At 37.7% G+C, this 24,652-nt stretch overlaps 1 protein-coding gene across 4 annotated transcripts in view; it reads right to left on the bottom strand.

Annotated features, from left to right (window-relative positions):
* TBC1D5 (TBC1 domain family member 5) overlaps nucleotides 1-24,652 on the bottom strand; it is a 326,766-nt gene that overhangs the window by 237,104 nt on the left and 65,010 nt on the right. The window contains exon 7 of one of the 4 annotated variants that reach the window (XM_075419055.1): nucleotides 22,244-22,398. The exons of the other annotated variants lie outside the window; for them this stretch is intronic. The gene's annotated coding sequence lies outside the window, so the exon portion shown is untranslated. The remainder of the gene's footprint in view (nucleotides 1-22,243; nucleotides 22,399-24,652) is intronic. 4 annotated transcript variants of the gene reach the window in all.

Below are 24,652 nucleotides of genomic sequence, written 5' to 3'. Positions count from 1 at the left end.
ATATGGATCTTTTTGCAATTTTGGGGGGGAAATACCGAAAGAAAGAAAAGTGAGGACGACTGCAACATTTTCTAGCTTTTTAGCTATTCAGAGGGTCATAAACTGAATAAAGTCTTCACAGAACACAAACTTCCATGCTTTGTTCATACCATAACTTACAATAAAAACATGATTATAGAAATGTCTGAAAGCCAAAATACCTTCAGAGCATTTTCTCACATCTTTCGACGTGAAGGCTTTACCATTTCCACCTACGGATCTCACATTTCATCCTTATCTTTATCCTTATCCTTTATCTTACAAAAGTTCTCTGATCCCACATTTCTAAACAGAAAAGTAATGATGCAGAAGAAGTTCTGCATCAGTAATGATCCATATGTTTCACCACAGATCCAGAGAACTAGATGACCACATCAGAACTTGAATGCCCAGTTCTAACTATACCTGGACAGTAACCAAGACAGACTGAAACCAATGGCGCTCCTACAGCCCACAGGGTTAATATAAGGTATTTAAATTGTAAACAAAGTGATATGTCATCATTTCTTTCAAACACTTTCTCATATTTTTTGGTGTCTAAATTGTAGGAGAGATCCTTGGAAAATCTGGTTCTGATTGCGTAAGGCTGTGGTTTTCAAAAGTAAAGCAGCTGCTCTCTCCAAATTTCTTTCAGAATTGTCCTTCTTGAATGTGGAAGGAAGGTCACCAGACCAAGGAGTAACAGGGATTGCTACGTGAATGAACTATTGCTTTCTGGCCGGAAAGGAATTTCACTATGATCTATGTCCAAAGAAACTTTCAGTAGTCATATCTTTTACTGATGAAAAATCATTCTTAATACTTGTGGAAACACACTTGAATTGCATAGATCCACACTTCAGCCAGAAGGCTGGCTGAATGCAGATGTATCGCGCTCTCCCACGATCACAAAATTAATGGATGGATACTGTCCTGGGCTGGAATTACAATTTTGGCATTACTATTTTATTAAAGTCAGCAACAGTAAGAGCACCAAGGTACAACAACCAAATGTTTATGCCAGTTTCAGCTGACTACTGAGAAAAACTTTGACACTTCTACTGAAGCTAGAACCTGTGCTAATGCACAGCTGAGTTACTTCCCTAAAATGACCAGGGAAGAAAAGGCATAGAGGGATTCTAACGGTTTGGGCTCAGAGGTTAAGGCTGCTCTTATTCTACTAGAAAGTAACAATAAAGAAGTATCTTCCAGGGGAATGGAATCTTCTGTGCATGCTGCAATATGGAAATGACTTCTCAAGGAGACGATAGCGAAATTAAAGCCAGCCTGCTCACAAAAATATACAAAACTAGCAAAGAAAAGGCAACAAAATCTCACAGAAAAATGGTGGTTCAAACCAGGCTTAGAATTCATCACTACTACGGGTTTGATTCTGAATATTGAGGTTTCCAAAGTAGTATTTTTGCGAAAATTCAAGATACACAGCTGGAACAATTTTACTCATTTTTATACAATTTCCTTTTCCCCCCATGCGATCTGACTCTTGCAATGTGAATGAATACATGTGCAGTGAAGGATTAACACAACACTTTTTTTTTTCCTTGTTTAAATAATTCTGTGTATGCAACACAATTTATTGGCATAAAGTAGGATTTATGGTAATATATTTCCTCTTCAAGACATAAATAAGATTTCTTAATAGTTTTCTGTAATTCATTTTCATATAGTACCACATTCTCATACATTTACTAGCGTAATGCATCTGCTAGAATAGCAATTCCATACCCTGAACACTATTTTAAAAACTCTTCAATACTAACAATCTGCTAGAAATATTGTATCTCTCTTCTTCCACAATTCATTGTCTACTTCTTGCAGCCTTTTATCTTCCTACTGTACATGCTGGATTTTACAAAAATTAAAAAAAGAAAAAAAGCAACAACCCACAAAACAAACGTACAAAGTTTCAAAGAATATGAAAGCTATCAAGCAAGAAATTAGAATGTTATACTGAAATAATTATCTGAAAATTTACAGAAGGCTGTAGGTCTTTATTTTTCAACATTTCCCCTTACTGCATGTTGCATTGCCTTCATTTTCTGAGAACTTATCTTTTCAGTCTCTGGTGGTGATAATTAGAATATGAACTGCACATATGTCTGTTTTTTTAACGTGGACAGAAATTACGTAATTATTCAAAATATATCAGAATTTACATTCAGTAAATTGGTTGTCAGTCAGAAGTGTCTATAAAATTACAAAATGACTGTATTAAGAGCAGATGAATTCTAGCATGAAGATCCACTTACAAAATTCTCAGCATTTTAGTTGTCTTTGCTGGACTACCTTCTACTAGCAGGCCTTAGGAATTTTTTTTTCCACCACAAAGGAGTTAGGAAAACTAAGAGAAACCACAGCAAAGAACGAGGTATGTCAGAGAATAAAGGACTTGCTGCAACTCCATTTTAAAATTTCAGCTGCCTCTTACAATATCAATATGCAGAAAAACTGTTTTCCATATATTTAATGCCAGTAACCTGAAATACCCTCTGTTGAGTCTTAAGATGTGACCTATTCTGTTGGCAGTGCCTTTTTCAGGAACTCGTGGATAGCATAACACGGGAGAGAAATATCCACAAGTAGAGGTGTTGTTCAGAGGGCCTACCTAAGCTCGAAGTTATTTTTCTAGTGCTATCCATGTAGGAGTTGCATAAATGTTCCAAAATACAGAAACAGACATACACATACATATGCACGTATAAAAGTTATTGTCAGCGTATAAGTTACTACTATCCTGAGACTGAAATAATTTATGTAACATCTGTTTTCATATTTTTTCCAATTTTTTCTAATTAAACATGCATATTTAACGCATAAATGCTCAGACCACCTATTTTTCTGCAGATTTTGTCCCTTTCCTAAGTCATGTGTTCCTGTGCGGTGCTCAGCATAGACGAAGCATTAAATTTGGTTGGAGTAATACTAGGTGAATAGTAAACAAAATATTTCAGACTATCCAAAAGAAGAAAGTATGCTAAGGAAAGCAATCTAAAAAAGCTGAATAGGTTATAACATAAAAATAAAAGGACTTTCCAAAGAAACACAGTCTTCTGTTCAAACATCAGAAGTGGAATGGGAGTGATCCCTCACCCCTGCCCAAGACATTAAGTCAAGAGATTCGCATCCAAACTTTCAGTATCTCTACTTTCAGCTTGTAGAGAAAAGCAGGGAGTAAAACTCTGAGCTGGTGCAAACCAATTTTTAGTGATGCAAGACGCCACAGTCCTGTTATTTTTATTTCTCCTTGCCAATGACTAAAATATTCACTTGATGCTAGACATTACGAAGCACTGAAGGTCAACTATATCAGAAACGGATCTAAACCCACAGTAAATGTTGCTGTTACATTGTGTTCTTCACCCAATATCAAATTGTTAATCTAAAATGCTGAGGTGAAAATAAAGTCATGGGAGTGGAAAGAATTTATCCCTTTACATTTACAGAACTAGGGGGAAAACAGCGTATGCTTATAGAGTTGAGTTCTTCCTTAACAGGCCTGAGAATTGTGAATATGTTTTAGCCCATCTTTCTCCGACCATCTTATTGCTACAAACCTAAAACAAAGAGCAATAAAAGCATGTCATCCTTTATATACTCTACATAAACACTGGGTTTGCTGTACATCATCTACGTTTGTGTGAATTTGAAATCCGTAATGCAATTCCAAACAGAAGAAGAGGTGGGGAGGGAAGCAGGAGACTGTTACAGCTCTTGTACCTATCAGATGTTTCCTGTTCTGCTATTCATGGCAGTTTACTCATCCCTACAGACGGTAGGGTCCCCCTGTCCAAGCTAAACAGCCCTGTTTGTGTCCTCCTGGGTCTGAAAGTCTCTCATGCCTAAAGTTCAGATATTCCTGAACTCATCCTATTCCAGCCATTATGAAGAGAGAAACATTTCCTCATTTGCCAGCTCACCAGTAAGAAGACAACATAATGCATATCACTGTTAGCTTTAACTATCTTCTCTCAGCACCTCCTCCCTACAGGTTTCATGAGATGCAAAGTTAGAAAGGCAATCACATTCCCTGTACAGTCATAGTACACCATTGACTGGCAAGTGATACGAAAAGGAGCCCTGAAAGGCAGTGCATCTCCCACCTTTAAGCAACTTGTTCTTTAACTGACATGAATGGCATGCCAGTTAAATGCAGGAAACATTTATCTTTCTCTTCTTTAGCCCCTTTGCAACCTCAGACACATACATATTTTAAAATAGAAACCTTCTCTGTTGCTATGAAAGAGAACCACTTGTGTTTATCGTCCCCAAATCAGAAGTTGGATATGTTAAATTTCTTTTGAACACTCTCAAAAAAATATTCAACCTTGGGTTGTAATAGGAATCCTCTCAGAGTACAATAAAAATTAGGAGTATCAACTCTCCATTTATACCCAAATAGTAATTTGCCTCATTTTAATATCACAACTAAACCAAAGTGCATCTGATGAATATATAAAGACTGCAATCTCACGACTACAATTACTACAGTTGGGGTGGACTTCAGTGAAGCTGCAGTGTGGGCCTTTGCCAGCATTTCAATGGAAGAGCTTAGCAGCACGCATTCTGTGAGCAAGGTGGACATTTAATACAGCCACAACTTGTGAGATATTAATATTTCTTCAGCATTCTGTTGATATCCTCTAAACTGAAGCAATTCAAAGTTGTTTTAAGCTTTATAAGCACCCTTCGTTACCTTTGCATGTTTTTAACACTAGGAATGCTACCAGCCTGAACCCTCACAAATATAGATTTGTACGAAGCGTAAACTAGGATCTATTAATGCATCAAAACAAAACATTAATCCTCACAGTCTTGCCCCAGTTACAAAGCACTGCCTTGTTGCAAAATCCTCTTTCAGTTGGCCAGATTACTTCTTTAGTAACAATTCTACAGGAGCCTGTAGATAGCTTCTTCACAAATCCCAGAGGCCCAAGCCTGTCTTTCAATCCTGCCCCTCTCACTTTGGTGAAAGACTTGACCAGCAAGCTCCTGTTCCTCAGATGGAACAGCCAGAATATCACCCCCTTTGCATATCTGAGTTGGACACAAATTTGCAAGGTTTTATGAACTAGCACCTTGTAGCATCACTACAAATTCCACTGGTCTGTATTTGAACTTCTAGGTATAGGACAAGGTTTTCAGTAAAGATTTTCTCAGATGCCACACAAGTATCATTACATCACTGAACTTTTTTTACACCGTAAGTCAGTACTTTCACTATAAATTAAGGAGGCATCATTACAGTCACTACCAACAAAACTATCGAGACAAAATCTGAAGCATAGCAGTTTTTCCTCACTTGCAAGAGAATAGAGGGAAACTTCTGTATGCAGAATTGCTTCCCCTTGAGGGTAATCCTGCACATGGGTCGGGGCAATCCCAAGCACAAATACAGGCCGGGCAGAGGATGGATTGCTACCTTACAGCAGCCTTACAGTACCTGAAGGAGCTTACAAGCAAGCTTGAGAGGGACTCTTGACAAGGACATGTAATGATAGGACTAGGGGTAATGGCTTCAAATTAAAAAAGGGTAGATATAGATTAGACATAAGAAAGAAATTCTTCACTGTGAGGGTGGTGAGGCACTGGAACAGGTTGCCCAGAGAAGCTGTGGATGCCCCCTCCAGGGAAGGGTTCAAGGCCAGGCTGGATGGGGCCTAGTGGAAGGTGTCCCTGCCCATGGCATGTGGGTAGGAACTAGATGATCTTTGAAGTCCCTTCCAAATCAAACCATTCTAAGGGTCTATGATTCTGTAGTTTTTTTCAGGGAAAAAACAGGAGGGGAAGATGGCACTATATGACACAGCTTAAAGTTGAGTTAGGAGAATTTCCAACAGCTTCCATTTAAGCTATACTTTAGATTCTGTATTTAAAAAAAAAGTGTCTTTAGCACCTGTGCTTTAAATTTTACCAGTAAATTCTGAATTACAACTTTGGTAAAATATGAATTATTCTACTGTTACCATGAAAGTATCTTAACTCTTGCAGGTAAGCCAACACTCACAGTTCCCACTGTGCTCATCATCATCTGCATATTAAATAAAAAGGTATACTGAAGACAGCTTCCTAAGAAGTTCACTGACTTTTCCATTTGCCCATCCTAGCAGTCCACAGACATACGCTCGCAAAAAAATGGAACTGCAAGTGTTTCAAAATAGTTTAGCATGTTATTAATAAGACAGGATTGTGTCAACATCAAGTCCTTAAATACATGGCTACAACTTAACATCTCCTGTACACAAGTTTGCTTATAAGCACTTCTCACCTTCACTGAGCTTTCAGCAGCACAGAACAGCAACCTGACTACAACATCCCGCAGGTAAAAGCACTGTGATATCCCTTGCGTAAACTAGTATAGCTACATTTCAGAAACACAGTTTTCATCGACAGGGAATCAAGTCCAAACTAACAATTTAAATCTTATTAAGAAATTTCTGACTATGAATTTGACTCAATTTTATCTGTCAGTTACATTTATCACCCTCGGGTTAGAGATTTGAGGATATCTGTGCATTAACAAAGAGCTGAAAAACCTTTGGTTTTGTGGTGCTAGCATTGTCTGCAAGCTCAACAAGCCTCTGCATTCATTTACCTAGTAAAGAATGCCTTTGCAATCAACTGGGAAACATCATCAACAGTCTCATAAAAGTTTTTCTATGGAAATAAGGTTACATGCTCACAAATTGTAGGGCCAACCTACAACATATTTTGAGCATACACACATACAATATATCTGTAAAGTGAAATTAAGTTTCCAAAGCATATCAGTTGCATGAGTGCACATCAAGATTCAAGAATATCAGGTTTAAAGGCAACAACCTACCTTGATTCTATCAGTATATTAACAAAGAGCTATCATCCCACCTTTTCACTACCTCTTCATGCAAAGATTGAAACTGTACACCACAGAGCACCAATTACAGAAACAAGTGTCACATCTTTCAAACTATGTATTACTCTTCATCAAGACTTGACATGACTTTTGGCCACTGTGGAATCCATGTATATTAGTTTTGCAAATGGGTACGTGAAAGTTGAGCATTTAATAACGCATGACTGGTTGGTCAGAGAATCAAAGAGATTCACCAGTGTAAAGATATGAGAACCTGCTCTGGTAAACTTTCCATGTTTTCAGCTCTTAAAGTATCTTTAGCATCTGTTTATCTTGTCAGGTGGTTGAAGCAGTCTTAGACGTAAAAATAAAAAGCAGCCTTGAACAAAACATTCACCCTTCAACTACAGACTTTTGAAACCTCTGATCACGGTACTAAGATCAACAAACGAAAAAAATCACTTCACTCTATAAAGACTGTCATCGTTCTTTTCTGCCTTCTCTCCGTGTTCATCTACATTTCTTTTGGACTTGCAAGGAGAAGGGACAACACATTTGGCCCCCTGATTCACAGGCATCTAAAGGACTGCTTACACAACCTCATACATCTTTGTTTCCTAGGAGCACAGATCTTCCACCTGCGGACAGTAAGCTTGCTATAACCATCACCATCTTTCTGTTGACTCCAAATCCCTCATCACAGCCAGGTCAGGCTGGAGATTTTTCTGCCTGCTTCAGCAAACCAGAATCCCATTGGATATGACACGTAAAATTCACCTTCTCAGGTAACCAGTGAATGAAATTGTACAACAGGAGATCTACTTCTTCAATAAATCAGAACAGAAACAGATTATAAAACAGCCTTGTCTGAGAAAGATGGGGAATAGCTCTGTAGCTTTGCACTTTCAGCCCTTGCAGTCGTGAGGGGTAGGAGAAGGATCTCAAGCTTATCAAACTTGACGCTGGTAGGGAGGCTGAGGAGAACTGACTCTGTGTGATGCCATTTTCATACAGGAAGGATGACCCGAACTGAGCACACAAGTGTCAGGTAGCTGACGGAATTAACTTCTTATTACTGTCAGAATTTTTTGATTTTCCAACTTCCAGCTTTCAAAATTAATTAAATAAAAATAATTAATTAATGCTTCTGATATACTAAACATCTTCAACCTTAACTCACCTGACAGAAGTTTTTCTACCCATTGTATTTTCAAAGCACATCAAGAGAGAAGTAAATAAACCTTTGAATGTACATGGGAATGATCTCTCTCAGTGCCAGATTTTAAGTAAAAATGGATGAATATGGCCACCTTGATCACAACGCCATGCAGAAAAATACCACTGTTAGTTTGTTCTAAACTTCTGAAGCATCTGTCAAAATATGGTCACACTCTGTGAGAGAATACACGCATACAAGTTACTGAAAAGCATGACGATACCACCAGTTGGAAAGGCAAACACAAACACGCTCTATCAAATTTTGTGTGCACCATCTTCTTTTACAAGAGATACTGTCGAGAGCTTTGTTTACTATCATGCCTCCCTTTCACCTCCACAACATGATAGAATTACTTTCTATTCTGTCTCCACCACTATCACACAAGACTCCTTTTTCATGTTCTGTCCTGTCCTGGTAAATACTCCACATTGTAAGGGGGTCACTAATTCAGCCCAGACTCTTGGTGAGCAGGCTTAAGTATGTTTATACTGAGAGACTGCATTGGTAAAGCTGCAGGTCCCCCAAAAGTATATACAAAGCTAGCATCTTTACAATGATTTACTGAAAGCAGCAGCTCATTTTAATAAAACCATCCCAAAACATAAAATTGATTGAACCAACTGCTGTGCAGGGCATACACAACAGCTGATCAAAATCATTCAAGATTTTTATTCCTATAGAATATCTCCAGAGCTTGTAGAGTTTCTCCTACTTTATTACTTCAGTCCTGATACTCAACTCACTTAGCCAAGCAGAAAAATTAAGGCTGACTGATATTTGTTCTGATATTTTTAACCAGAAATTTAGATAAACTCAAAATAATCTCACACATGAAAAAACAAAAGGCAAATATACTTGAAAATCACCAGCAGTTTTCATAATGTAAAGACTATTATCTTCCCCACTATCAGTCTTCAAATGATACAGCATGCCTTGACTAATTGTATCCCAGAGAAGCTCCAAAACACACCACACAGATTACTCTAAAGGGCACAACATTTCTTCCATTTCAAAAAGTTTTTATGGATAGATTTATAATAGCATTTTAATATAAAAAAGACTACTGAGCTTTAAAAAGACAGGAAAAGATGAAAATTGTTTCCAAACTGAAAGATACCATTGCTAACTTTACCTTCCTTGCACAAAATATGACCGATAAGAGTTCATCTATTTTGTTGAGCCTAACAAAAAGTTCGCCTTTTCAGAGTGTGCTACACGAAGCTTTACTTGTCTTTTATATAGTAAAGTAATTTTATGGTATTGTGTCACAATGAAGGACAAAGATAAGCCAACTGTTTAGATTCTTCTCCTTTATGTTGTGGCTTTGATCACTAACAATGCTGCGTGAACAGCCAACAGAAGGCTGACATTTCATAAAATATGCAGTGATAAAAACTAATACTGTAGCATCTGGGAGCGATATATAAAAATGCAGAAATACACCTAATAACTGTGATCTTAAATTACAAGTTACTAAAAGCTAAATACGCAGCATACCTAAAAGAAAGAGAAAGATTAAGACAGGATTTTTGTGCTTCTACTCCTAAAAACAAATCTAAAAAAATTAATCCAAGATATGCTATCTATTATTCTTAACAATTCATCTAGTTCCCTTGGATCTTAAAAGCAGTCTTGTAGAAGAGTGCTTTTTTGCTGTATCATTATTTATCAGCAAAAGCTAAACACATTATAAGCCTTGTTTGTGTTGTATTAATGCTCTAATGCCTTGTGAAGTCCTCTTTATTGTCTCTCTTAAAATATCAATCACACAAAATACATATAAAATCTGGTGACTGACTCTTCACTGTTCTGGGAAAAGCTGGAGTTCTATAACGACTGAAATAAGTAAAAATCCTCCCAATAAGATGCACAAATTAAGTAAATCTCAGTGTAGAAATTACATTATTTTCATTTATCTACCTCAAGAACATCAAGAACATAGAAGACACGTCACATAAAATGAAGGATTACATCCTAGAAAGCAGTGAATCCCTAAAGAACTTACAAGTCATGGTAAATAACCAACTGCTGCTTTTTTTGCTCTTACTATGTCGCTGTAGCTAAGAAGCTAAAAACAGTCCCTGGGTGCATTACAGGGAAATATATGGTAGTACTAAGGACCTGAAATTATCTGCACATATGGCATCACTGGAATGCCATAACCAGGCCTAGTATATTTAATTTAAAAGAAAGTTGAAATTGAAAGGGCCCGAAAAGGAGTTACAAGAATTACAATCAGGAAAAGTTTCTTGTTATTATGTGTGTGTGTGTGAGAGAGAGATATAAGATCAGTATATTTAGTTTATTTACGATAAGATTAGAGGTGACTTGATTGAGATCTACAACTTGCTACATATGGAAAAGATTTAATCGTCCATAATTGTCTAATCAAGCATAGAAAAGGACAGTAAGACACAATTGTTGAAACACAAAATCAGACAAATTCAATCTAGAAATGCAACATCTTAACATCAGGTTAACTAGAGACATAATGCACCTCCTTTTGTATCTTAAATATCAAGCTAAAGGTGAAGTAATGATTTTGATTTAAGAAAATGGAATTAAATCTTTACCTTGTATTATGTCAAAGATGTGCATACTTTTCCCCAGTTACTCAATATGAAAAAAATTACTTTACTTAATGTAACATAAAAACAATTTTAGGAAAGAGTGTCCTGTGCAGTGCAACAGGTTAATCAGCCACTGGTTATCCACAGGTCTACCTAACATTAATATGAAGCACAAAAATCAAAGCTAAAATAATTGCCTTAAGTAATCTGTATGTAATAGTGCAACACTAGCTTATGGCACATAAAATGGGTAGGACTTCCTTACAAGACACAGAAAAATGCCTAAAGACCTAATCTTACCAAGGAAAACATAAACTCAGGTTTTTAGTATTGGGCCCTTATTTAGTAGCAGGGGAGAAGCAATCATGTATCAGATGAAAAAGAATGCAAAAAAATCCACATTTGGTGCCTGAAGAACTATGAAGCATATTTTCTGTCTGAAAAACCCATAACAGTTTAAGTAAGTGGGAGGCAATTGTCCTTGTGCTTATAATTAGAGTCCGAATTTAGGGATTTCACTGCTTAATGCACACCCACCCGCCTGTTATTCTTTCCATTTTTTTTATGTCACTTAATGGAGATGAATATTCTTTTCCCACCTCATATTTACATCAAGGATATTTAGTTTTTTAGGCTGCTATAATAGGTTAAATGGCAGTCTCAACATCACTCTTCATCTCCCACTGGACAACGAATGGCATTATAAGACTGAGAATAGATGAAGGCATATTTACATTCATAACGTTATTCCCTATAACATTTATGTAAATTATGATTTTACATTTGCAAATACTATAATTCTCAGTTTCAATGAATACTTTACTACTCTTTCATCATTAACTTCCCCTGTACATTATATGGAGAGAAAACACCAATGAAAAATAAAGAAACTAAGTGCTGTGATCCGAGAGGTACAGATCTTCTGTAAAAGGAAAAAATGCTTTGATTCTAAATTGATCTTACCCCTGTTTAGACAGGGTGCTGGACTACACCTCACTGCTCATTCAGAGTATATAAAATCTACAGAGATTTGTAGGAAGGTAATGAAAACCAAAGTTCACATTGATGGCTTCTATTTTAACCCCACCAAAATCAAACTGTATTGCTGATAAAAATGAAATTTTTTCCCCGTCTGCATAAATAATATTTTTCCTATTCATTGACAAAATGCCATGGAAACACTATGTTAATTACAGAACTGCATGTAGAGTTTGGGAACATGTTTACAGATGTTACACAAGAACGAAAAACTCCAAAATATCAATTTTCATTAAATAAGCTATCACTCCGCCAAATGGATAGAATTATTTTTAAAGATCCTCAGAGTGGAAAATTAACTTTTCAGTTAAGAAGAATATTCACCTCTCATATCTGTCTTAACAAATATACACTTACACACAAAACCTGCGTATTTCTAGGAACACTTTGTCAGGATTTTTCTGTGATGGTCAGGTAAGTATTTCTTTTAATCTTTTAACATGTAAATCTGACTCAAAAAAACCCCCCACAAAACCTATGTTTCCAGAATGAAAAACTGTCACATCAAATTGGTCCAAGTATTCTGACTTATTTTGAAATGAGGAACTTTATCTTATTCTTTTGGTAAGAGCTTAGTATGGAATTTTCAGACTGTAAATGCAAATACATTTAACGAAACAGTTCTCAAACTACCACAGTCTCAGATGCATGTTATTTTTAAAGAGTTGTTTCCCTGATACCTGAGAACTGCTATGTGAATGAAGAAATGTTACTCATCTTAAGGAAGCAAAACTGAGCACGTAAGATGATTCAGGTCAGACCTGCATATGATGATGAAATTGCTGTTTATGTATGTCATTTTTCAAGCTACTCAACGTGTAATCATTAGAAGACTCAACTTTCCACACACGGATTGTAAAGAGAAGCCCTTTAAAAGAACAGTGACTTTTCTGGTCACTCTTACCTTTGTACCATGTAACAAAAATGAATCTCAAAACAGCTTCAAGTTTATTTTCCAGTTTCGCAAGTAGAGAACGTATGGACTCTGACAATGACCCAAATCCTGAGCCTGTCTCTGTAGGAAGGCAGTACCACTTCCCTTTCTGCAATTACTTAAATCAATTTATTTTGTATGTAAAGCACTAAATTTCCTAAGTTTCTACAGAATGCCTGGAAAAAGGGAAGTCAGTAGGGGTATCACTGCAGTACTGGTGCGAATTACGGCTACCAAGCGGATGTCATTGCTGAGCCACTCTCCATCATCTTTGAGAGGTCCTGGAGGACAGGAGAGGTGCCCGAGGACTGGAGAAAGGCCAATGTCACTCCAGTCTTCAAAAAGGGCAAGAAGGAGGACCCAGGGAACTGCAGGCCGGTCACCCTCACCTCCATCCCGGGAAAGGTGATGAGGCAGCTTATCCTGGAGGCCATCATCAAGCAAGTGGAAGAAAAGAAGGTTATCAGGAGTAGTCAGCATGGACTCACCAAGGGGAAATCATGCCTGACCAATCTGATAGCTTTCTACGATGACATGACTGGCTGGGTAGACGAAGGGAGAGCCGTGGATGTTGTCTACCTTGACTTCAGCAAGGCTTTCGACACAGTCTCCCATGATATCCTCCTAGGGAAGCTGAGGAAGTGTGGGCTGGATGAGTGGTCGGTGAAGTGGATAGAGAACTGGCTGAATGGCAGAACTCAGAGGGTTGTCATCAGCGGCGCTGAGTCTAGTTGGAGGCTGGTGACAAGTGGTGTCCCCCAGGGGTCAGTACTGGGCCCAGTCTTGTTTAACTTCTGCATCAACGACCTGGATGAAGAGTTAGAATGTACCCTCAGCAAGTTTGCTGACGACACCAAACTGGGAGGTGTGGTAAATACACCAGAAGGCTGTGCTGCCATTCAGCGTGACCTGGATAGGCTGGAAAGCTGGGCAGAGAGGAACCTGATGAGGTTCAACAAGGGCAAGTGCAGGGTCCTGCACCTGGGGAGGAACAACCCCATGCACCAGTACAGGCTTGGGGTGGACCTGCTGGAGAGCAGCTCTGCGGAGAGGGACCTGGGTGTCCTGGTGGACGACAGGTTAACCATGAGCCAGCAGTGTGCCCTGGCTGCCAAGAAAGCCAATGGGATCCTGGGGTGCATCAAGAAGAGTGTGGCCAGCAGGACGAGGGAGGTTCTCCTTCCCCTCTACACTGCCCTGGTGAGGCCCCATCTGGAGTACTCTGTCCAGTTCTGGGCTACCCAGTTCAAGAAAGATGAAGAGCTACTGGAGAGAGTCCAGCGGAGGGCTACGAGGATGGTGAGGGGACTGGAACATCTCCCCTACGAGGAGAGGTTGAGGGAGCTGGGCTTGTTCAGCCTGAAGAAGAGAAGGCTGCGAGGGGACCTTATAAATGCCTACAAATATCTGAAGGGTGGGTGTCAGGAGGATGGGGCCAAGCTCTTTTCAGTGGTGCCCAGCGACAGGACAAGGGGCAATGGGCACAAACTGAAGCATAGGAAGTTCCAGCTGAACATGAGGAAGAACTTCTTCCCTCTGAGGGTGACGGAGCACTGGAACAGGCTGCCCAGAGGGGTTGTGGAGTATCCTTCTCTGGAGACATTCAAAAACCCGCCTGGACAAGGTCCTGTGCAGTCTGCTGTAGGTGACCCTGCTTCGGCAGGGGGGTTGGACTAGGTGATCCAGAGAGGTCCCTTCCAACCCCTACTATTCTGTGATTCTGTGATTACAGAATCATCGAATGGTAGGGGTTGGAAAGAACCTCTCTGGATCACCTAGTCCAACCCCCCTGCCGAAGCAGGGTCACCTACAGCAGGCTGCACAGGATCTTGTCCAGGCGGGTTTTTGAATGTCTCCAGAGAAGGAGACTCCACAACCTCCCTGGGCAGCCTGTTCCAGTGCTCCGTCACCCTCAGAGGGAAGAAGTTCCTCCTCATGTTCAGACGGAACTTCCTATGCTTCAGTTTGTGCCCATTGCCCCTTGTCCTGTTGCTGGGCATCACTGAAAAGAGTCTGGCCCCATCCTCTTGACACCTCCCTTAAGATATTTATAGGCATTTATAAGGTCCCCTCTCAGCCTTCTCTTCTTCAGGCTGAACAAGCCCAGTTCCCTCAGCCTTTCCTTGTAGTACTCCAGATGGGGCCTCACTGGGGCAGAGTAGAGGGGGAAGAGAATCTCTCCTCGACCTGCTGGCCACACTGTTCTTAATGCACCTCAGGATCCCATTGGCCTTCTTGGCAACCAGGGCACTCTTCTAGCTCATGGTTAATTTGTCATCCACCAGGACACCCAAGTCCCTCTCTGCAGAGCTGCTCTCCAGCAGGTCAGCCCTGAGCCTTTACTGATGCATGGGGTTGTTCCTCCTCAGATGCAGGACCCTGCATTTGCCCTTGTTGAATCTCATGAGGTTCCTCTGCGTCCAACTCTCCAGCCTGTCCACGTCTCGCTGAATGGCAGCACAGCCTTCTGGTGTATGAGCCACTCCTCCCATTTTTGTGCCATCAGCAAAATTGCTTCACCTTATCATCCTAAAATACAGGGACAGTTATTTTGTGGGACTTTGAGCAGCAAAACCTTCAGGGAACTTGAGGAGACTTTCCCAAACTCACAGTTTGTTTGTACAGGAAACACTGAATTCAATCGAATAGCACTCCCTAATATTTGCCATGGAGAAAATACTGAAACTTTAAGCTAATCTCAACATTAATTTAAAAAATTAAAATAGTCACAAGAAACAAGATGCTGAAAACTATTTAAATACTGACAAAAGTCTTCTATATAGCTTTTACCACAATTCTTCAAAGAAGTCTGTGCAAGAATTCTTCTGTGTTTCAGGTTCTTGCATTTTAAGTTTGCCCATTAATGATATATTCAAGAAAGCATTCCATCAGAAGAGTAGTATCAGATAGATTAAGAAAACTACATTGGTCAAATTTTCTTTTCAAACAATCAAGAAGCATAAGGCTGATCCCTGTGTAGAGTAAAAATAAACTGATGTCATGAATGAAGAAATTTGCTAAATTTTAGAATGTTCTTTTTGATATGAAATAGTTAATCTTTTAATGATATAATATATTATCTTTTGGAATGAGAAAAAGATTTTGTATCAGAATGTTTTTCTATTTACGTTAGTCTATTACATTTCTGTGCTAAAAACTAAGCATTGAAGTAAAATGAAAACATGATTGTTTTCCCCCAAAAGGCTACAAATCCATGCAACTTTCATATCTATAGTTTTTGTGCACAAAAATAACTACAAATTCATTCAACATTTACACTTCATTCATCAAAATGCATTTAATATATGAAATGAATACAGCTACATAATTAGTTGGTCACTATTCATCTAGAGCAAAGTTTCACACTATAAAATATCCTCAACTGGAGCACTAAATCCTGACTAGAAATAACCAGACGCTGATTCACAACTTAAACATTTTATTAATTTCCTTTGCTTTTGTCAAAACTTACATTTACAAAGTAAATGCTTTTTACAATTTTTTAAAACCAAAATCCAACAGAAGATATTGTATGACTTTTCTGCTTGTTTAAAACAACAAAAAAGCTTCACTATATTCCTGTTTATTTCAAGTATTTGTATTCATACTGAGAAAACTCTGTAATAGCATGAAAATTTGCTTTAAGTTAAATACCTTCCAAAGTCCGAGTCTGCATGATCAAAAAAAGAAACTAAGTACAATCTGTGCTTTGAAGAGCAATGTGTAATTAAGGTCTCCCTACCATTTACTCAGGGAACAAATACTGTTGCTTCTGGATATTAAATTCATTCAAATCACTTTCCTGTCAGATGGTATGAATGTCTCCAAGCAAGAGTGTCTTGATCTACTTTCTGTTGCTACATTTTATGGCGAGAATACCTTCAGCTAAAGAGACGAGCATCATCTTCCTTTTGTCCTCTCTACTCCTCTCTTTCCTTCGCCAAATGCAGTTACATGAGAATGGGAACATTTTCTTGGCTCCGGCTTGGATCCGACTATAGAGTATATTTCTGGGATTTTAAAATAATCTAGGTTAATGCCCCAAGACAAAGTTTGAACAACATTTATAACACAGAGAAATTATTGCAACTGATCTGCAAGTCCCTTACAAAAGAAGAGAAATAAGGCAATTTTCAAGATACAAGCAACCTTCTGATTGTGCTTTTATATAACCTCAATATAGCAAAGCATGCATGCTCCTGAAGATTAATAAAACAACATTCAGTCATTTTTCCCAAATCTAGTTCAACCACTTGTACCAGAATGAATGCTTACAAAATTGATGCTTATTAGAAAAGATCTTACAGGATCATACACGTAATATTGAGAAAAACCCTGCAAAAGTGTATGGCAAGATTTTAATCCTTCTTTAAAAACTGTAAATCTATAGAAATGTTCTCAGAGAAAGTCTTTGATATGAAGTCATGTACTGCACATCAATCACTGCAACCTTTAATAAAACCACATGAAGTTGCTCAGAAAGTTCTGAGTTCTATAAAGTTTCATATTGATTTATTTAAATACAATAGAACACAGATAATAAAGACTAGCTTCTGAACATTCTGGCTCCTATTACCTTAAAGAAATGTGTAAAGTTATATATTTAATATACGAGTTCATCGAATAAATAGCACTCAGCAATGTGTGGGTGGTCTTAAGTTAGTAGGGAGTTGGTCATCACTGTCACTTTAATTTGGCTTTATTCATCTGGTTTCCATCTAATTAAAAATGCTGGCCAGTCACAACAACGAGCAACATTGCTACCTGCACTGAAGATACAGTCCCTAATACTGGGCTCCAGCTGCACACTGGCACCTGTCAGTATCATGTTCAGACATTCAAATCAGTATAACTTAAGAGTAAAAAGCACTAAAATCCTGTTAACTTCCTTAAGATTTTGTCCTAGAAGCAGAGAATTCTCTAAGTCTGATGGTATTTCTTGGGGAGGAAGAGAAGGAAAAGAAAAAGCACCAAGGACAGCCACGAAATAGCATCCCTGCCCCTTCAAGGGAAGTTGCAGCCAGTTTTTTAGAAATTTTTTTTCCTTAAAACTTTATTGGAACATTATCATAGCTGTGAACACATAAGAGACAAGCGCCTGTGATGGTCACATCTATAGTAAACGGATAACTTCAAACATACAATCATACATCTCTACAATCTTGTGTTTAAATATACACCACTGGTAACCCAACAGTTTCTCCCTCCCCCGCGGTTTTCTTCATGCAGAAACATGGTTGCCACTTTTAATCCTTTAAGAAAAAACTTTAACAAATTCTTATTTAACATATTCTGATCAGCATTTAGGATCACCTAAGTTAGCAGTCACCCCTTACTGGAAAAAACCACAAATACTTGTCTGACTGGATTCAAGCAGTACCATTTGTTACCAGTGTGATGCTTCTGAAAGTTTGAAAGGCATCAAGATGCAGAAGAGAAGACATAATGAAAATACACGAGACACATAGTAAGCAGGTAACAACAAAGGCAAGATGTTGCTGTCCTCAAGGAGAATCATAGACTGCTTTGGGTTGGAAAGGACCTCTGAAGACCACCTAAGTCCAACCCCTGTGCCATGGGCAGGGACACCTTCCACTAGAGCAGGTTGCTCACAGCCCCATCCAACCTGGCCTTGAACACTGCCAGGGAGGGGGCATCCACAACTCCTCTGGGCAACCTGCTCCAGTGCCTCACCACCCTCGTCTAAGTCCACCCTCTTTTATTTTAAAGCTGTTACCCCTAGTCCTACCCCTTACAGGCCCTGGTAAAAAGCCTCTCTCCATGTTTCTCGTAAGCCTCCTTTAAGTACTGAAAGGTAGCAGTAAGGTCTTCCTTAGTACTGGGATCTCCAACTCGCGAGGCTGGTTTCCTGGTTAAAATGAAAACAAACTACAAAGCAGGCATGAAGAACAACACAAAAAGCTCTGCCAGAACTGGCTGGGCTGTGTTCAAAGCCAGCTCAAGCTTCAGAGCCACGCTGCCCAAACTGGGGCTCAGGAGGCAAATGGGGCAGCCTGCCAGGGGCCAGGGGCAAGGGAGATGCAGTCAACAAAGACCACTGCCAGCAGCACTTGGACCAGGAAGGATGTGAAACAGTACCTATTTTGTCAAGTGAGGACCAGCTACATAAAGTGGATTAATCCTGACATGGTACCAATAGAGAAGAATGAATGTCAGAAGAGAATGGACAAATAACACACAGTTGTGCTACTCTTCACCAGCACAATCTAACAGCTACTGAAAATAAAACTATGGGAATTACTAGCCCAGAGGTGCTATTGTGTACCCTTGTGGGGAACTGATATAACTTGATTTTAGTGCTTTGCACAGTAACTCTTGATCCTGGACCTGTTCTTCCATGTTTTGAAGCTGCATGTCCTGCGAGTTTTGCTACATCTGATTAAAAAGTCCTTAGCTTATGGATCTCTCTCTCTATAGCTGATCTCTGCAATACAGCCACATATTAAAGATAGGCATATGGATCACCCACACTATAGGAACAGCAACAACAGAAACTTTGCAATGAATGTGTCTCTGTTTTTTTTTTTTCAGGACTTAAAATGTTCTGCTCGTACAGATGTGTGATGACCTCTATGAGCTGCGTAGCTGGGTAATTTAGTTGCTCCACAAACCAGAGATTATTGTGGTGTTTAAGAAAAGATGCCATCTGTAACATGATTGCAAGTCACCAGATAGTGCTTTTTAGACTGAGACAGAATTTTCTTTGAACTTAAGGGAAATAACTGACAAATTACAAAATGCCACCTATTCCAGAGCCTGTAAGGAAATACACCTAAAGGTTTCTTTTTAGAAAGTACTGTATTTCAAATTATAACAACTTTCCACAGTATTTAATTATGCAAGATATTTCTTCTAAAAAATACAGTTCATGTTTCCTGATGTTTCATAACCCAGTTTATAAAACGAAGACTTTAGAGCCAGGCTACAAGTCAACAATTATCAACTATTATATGGGATTCAATTACTCCTTAAGTCAAAGGAACTATGTTTAAAGCTATACAGTACAGTGGTTTCCTTATAAATTATTTCAACACTGAAACTGGTTTGACCAGTGTCATTATTATGTCGACATAAAAAAAAAAATCTGAAACACAGGAAATTGGCAAGTGTTAAGTGAAACTCCAATCTTGTACAAGATCAGAATAATTTCAAGCAGAAGGAAAATCAGGAAAATGAATAACTGGCATTCAAAAATATTTTGTCTTCAGAGGAATTGTTGGTCTTAAATATAGATTTAACAAATTAGGAATAATAAGTAAAACACATGAAATGCACCTCATCATTTTCCAGCCAAAGAATTCTTAACATGATTTAATTCAAAGTCTGAAAACTATACAGCATACTAGCCTTGAAACAAATGTATCAAGCTTATTATGAAGCAAGCACAAGGACATATCATTTTAAAACAAATTATACACATGTCTGAAATACTAGGGTTCCTAAAAAACATGAGTTGCAATGTTCTTTTCTAAAGCAATATTCATTGCTTTCCTTAATACAGAAGAGCTGTAAGCAGCAAAACGGCCAAGGACAGATGAGATCTACCGTTCAGCAAATGGGGGATGGGGAAAGAAAACAGGTAGTTTTTGGCAGTCTATTTTAATCATGGACACAGAGCAGGCAATTTAATTTTTCTTTCTTTCCCTCAGCAGCCAACAAGAAGCAGCAGATCTATTGATTATATGCATACTATGTTATTGCATGGGTAAGTAAAATCAAGAGATGAAACGGCAGGTCAGAGCAGCAGCCAAGCTTTGAGTATCAAGGCTTGCCTGCAGCCTGGTCTACCACCGAACAAGTGTAATACCTACTTTGCAAGTGCAAGATACCTGGCAGGTTACACGGAAGCTCCACCTGCCTGAAGCTAGTCATCTTCATGGTCTGAACACTGCCCCCAGAACTTGGAGCAAAAGAGGAGGGAAGCACTACGCTACCGAATTTGGCTCATTCTGAACTCACCCTGGGGCAGAAGCCAACTTTATCAAAAGCCTTAATACTTAAAGATAGATCTTCTAGGCTTGTTCATGAGTGTATAGATCTTGTGCTATACTAAATACACATTGAGCTAACCAGAATACTTAAAGGCTGCTAAAGCAATTTTCCACAATTTGAACTAGTTTTTGAAAGACACATAATCTCTAGTAATAGGAAAAAAACTATTTTTTATGAGTTTTTCTAAGTAATAAACTAAAGACATTCCCAAAATTACGTAGCTCAGTACAATGAGCTTATTATAATTATTCACTATAGCATTATCATGTCATTCTTTAATTTCACAAAGTTGGATGCAAAGAAAAATGATCTTGATATACCCTATAACAAACGGTCTAAACACTTGAAAATCATGAATTCATATAACCACACATGCACACACAAAAAGAGTAAGCCACCAAAAGCACAAGTCTTCACTTCTCAACTTTTTTGACAGTTCCAAAATTCAGGCATGCATTCAGAAGAACTTTCTGCCCCACGTCTGGTCAGTAAAGAAATTGAGGTTAACCTTTAATTTTTAATGTCACCTGCAGCCAGTGACTGCTTTTTCTAATGCAAGTGACAGATAAACAGCAAAACACTCCCAAGATGATACACAAAGCACCACACACCATAAGTGCATTTTTATTTTTATACCAACTCAATTTCTCAAATGGATAACCAATGTTCCTACTAATTTACATTAAGAATTGAGTGAGGCATGAAAATTGTTCTGATGCATAGGCTCTATTTCTTTAATGTACTGCATAGTGTTCTGTATTTTACTGCAACACAAGAAAAAACTAACTATACTTAAAAGGTACAGAAACTATACATACAAAAACACAAGCACATATATGTCTTAAAAAAATCACTTCAGAAATGGTTTTAGATTATCCAGAGCAGTATGAAGGAAAAATAACTAATTAAAGTCACCGACGGAAGCCAGTGAAAGCAAAAAATTGTTCCTGTTAAAATGAGTTTTCTAACCTTTAATTGCTTGAGCTGGTGTTTTCCTGTGGACCAATGTTAGTACTTTATATCTACATTGCTAGGATTTCAGCTAATTCCTTCATACAATTCAATAGTATCACCTTAACATTCACAAGGTAATTCCAAACTAAACAGAGGGAATATAACCTAGCTATTTAGGGCAAAATTGGCAAGTCTTTAACAGCAAACACTGTATCATTACTAAACACTGCCATGCTGTTAATGTAAGGAGAGCTTTGAATTAGACAGTAAATTGTCCCTCCAGGTTGGGACTTAGGGCATATTATGGGAGAAAGCAAAGAAAAGCTCCCACTAACACCGTCTGTGTTTCACCAGTTCTGTTGAAAGCAGACTTCAATACAGTTATCCGTCACTTCTAAAACCAGACAGTAGTCAATATTTTCACTTGTTTTTTAAAGTTTAACGTAGTGAAGTTGGGACAAAAGCACTTATGTTTGTAAAACAAAATAGTTATTTTACAGAAAATGTATTTAAAATAATTTTTGGAAAATTACAGGAAACACATCATAAACATTTTCATAAATGCTAAAAGTGTAAATATCACATTAATGAAAATGAGGCAAATAATTCTTTTTTTTTTTTAGAACATCGAAAAAATAACTCACATAGTGGCCCGTGTTCAAAACCAAAGGAAACAGTTGTTGTTAGAATTATTTTCTCTGCACATTCAACAGTCAAGTCGCATTGGGATAAGGCCCAGCCACCAGCAGCAACAAGGAAGCTGGAGTAGCAGTCCTGGTACCAGACTTCTGAAACTGACCTTTGGATGAAGGATAAAGATGCTTTATGAAAAAATGCTAAAACATTTTTAATATTCAGTTTGACCTAAAGAGATTCAGTGACCTAAGTCACTGGATTTCTTATGAAAATTTCCATGTAACAAAAAGTGACCGACACTATTATTTTTTTCAAGTCAAATAAGTATTTTGCATACTTATGTAACAGAAGAGATGTATACAATATGTAAGATAAGTTCACGTGGTTCAATTTATTTTTAAGAAGTCAATAATGGTAAAGAGAGTGCTATATAGATTTAAAAGACATGAGTGCTGAAGTTTTACTATCTGGAAAACAATTCCAAGGTCCAGTAACTTGAGCATTATGAAGACCTCTTCAGTATTCAACCTAAAATTTATATCAAGCTCCAATTCTTCACTATTTATCACCATTATTTTCAATTCCTCTTCCTATGACTGAACTTCTCAAAAACGTGTATTTTACAAAATACAGTAACTTGATATTACTAGATGTATTTTCTAGGAAGCAGTTAATTCATTATTAATAGACTCACCCCCCAAATGTACAAGGTTCAATAGCACACTACAGCTGGTTATAAACACACTAAAAATGTTAAAGGCTATGGTTCTAAGAAAACTTTAACAAATCAAATTCTAGCAACCGATCAGCCATCTACCTTTCATTATATTCCTTTTAACAGTTTGAAAATGCACTTGTAAAGCAAGAATAAAAAATAAAAATAAAAAATCACTTTAAAACATGTCTATGCAGAATTTTTCAACTACTGTGATATAATTATACTCTATTTGCATAACTATAAGACACATTGCTATTTGAAAATCGTTTTTCCTATTAAAAATATGCAAAGCTAATAGTGTTGAATTGAAAACACTATCTTTCCTTTTTGAAAAGGTTCTTTACTCTGTTTCTACAGCGTTTCCATTAGAAAACCTGAGAATACAACCATCTAGACACATTAAAAAAAAAGAAGTCCTAGAAGACACTGATTTTGCAGGCAAGTACCCAAATAGCTCTTGCAACCTGACCACTGTTGTCAAAACAAACTAAATTGCATTTAGAAAACAACTACAAAAAACATACTCAATTTAAAGAAATAAATTTGGGGATTTCCTTCTAAGAAATTAAATTAAACACACTTGTCTACATGTGAATATATTAAACAGTTCCAACTAAATAGCAGGGTTTTTAAAATTTGGATTAGCATCCTAATTGCAATATACTGGCATATAAATATATTTTTCTTCTAGAGCATACTTTGAGTTATTAAGCCTGGCATTAAACTTTGTAACAAGATGTAATATATCTAATTCAAGAGGGGTTAGAGTATTCCTGTATTACTTATTAATACGTTAAGTGAATGTTTGGACAACTGATTTCAACTAGGTTTTGTGACTAAAACATGTGACAAAATACAATTTTCAGATTACATAGTCCATTTGTCACAACTACTCCTCTTTCTAATTTCTATAGGTGTTAACAAATTAAGCAAAAGAAGCTACACTGACTAAATAAAGAACAGTAGCCAATTCAGAATTTAACAGCAACCATCAGCATTATTTATACACAGCCATTAGCAAAGTCTCTTTACTGCTCTTTCTTGCTGTTCTGCTTTCCTGTTTCCTTTTTTTGCTTTTTATACCTTCCTTTCCGCATTTTCCTCTTAAAACAAACCAAAGCCTGCATATAAAGAACTGTGAATATGTATATCTGCAAAGGACTTAGTACAGTGAGACGACAGTCTTGTACTGAAGTAATAATGAATAAGACCAAATGTATTGCTCAGATATCACAAGTCATTTCAGTCACAGCTGGATCCAACCAGCGACTGGTTTGCTTAGAAAGATCAATGTATTTAACATACTAATCCTGTAAATTCTTACTGAAACAACAGAAACATCCCCAGCCAATGGCTTAAATAATCTTTATGTAAGAAAAGAAATAGAAAATCTTACTCTACATAAGTTCTGAAAACAGAGGTAACAACAATGTATTTCATACCAGTGCAGTATAATGATTTTCACATTATTCATACAGTTGCGATATTGGTTTGCAACAAGTTACATTGTAGAATGATCTCCATCCCTGCATTGATCTTTTCTGAGGTATGAGTCAAACAGAGTTTGGAGAACGGGAAAAGCATGTCTCCCCATGTATGCATTTGGGCTAGCTAAAGTCAGAAGACGGACTTATTGTGAACATGAAGAAAACTATATCAGTGGAAATGAAAAAAAAAGATATGAATAATTTACTGAAAT

Source organism: Opisthocomus hoazin, chromosome 4 (genome assembly GCF_030867145.1).
Source record: "Opisthocomus hoazin isolate bOpiHoa1 chromosome 4, bOpiHoa1.hap1, whole genome shotgun sequence".
NCBI classification, from domain to species: Eukaryota; Metazoa; Chordata; class Aves; order Opisthocomiformes; family Opisthocomidae; genus Opisthocomus; species Opisthocomus hoazin.
Note: the sequence above shows the minus strand (reverse complement) of the source record. Positions and strands in the feature narration are given on the sequence as shown.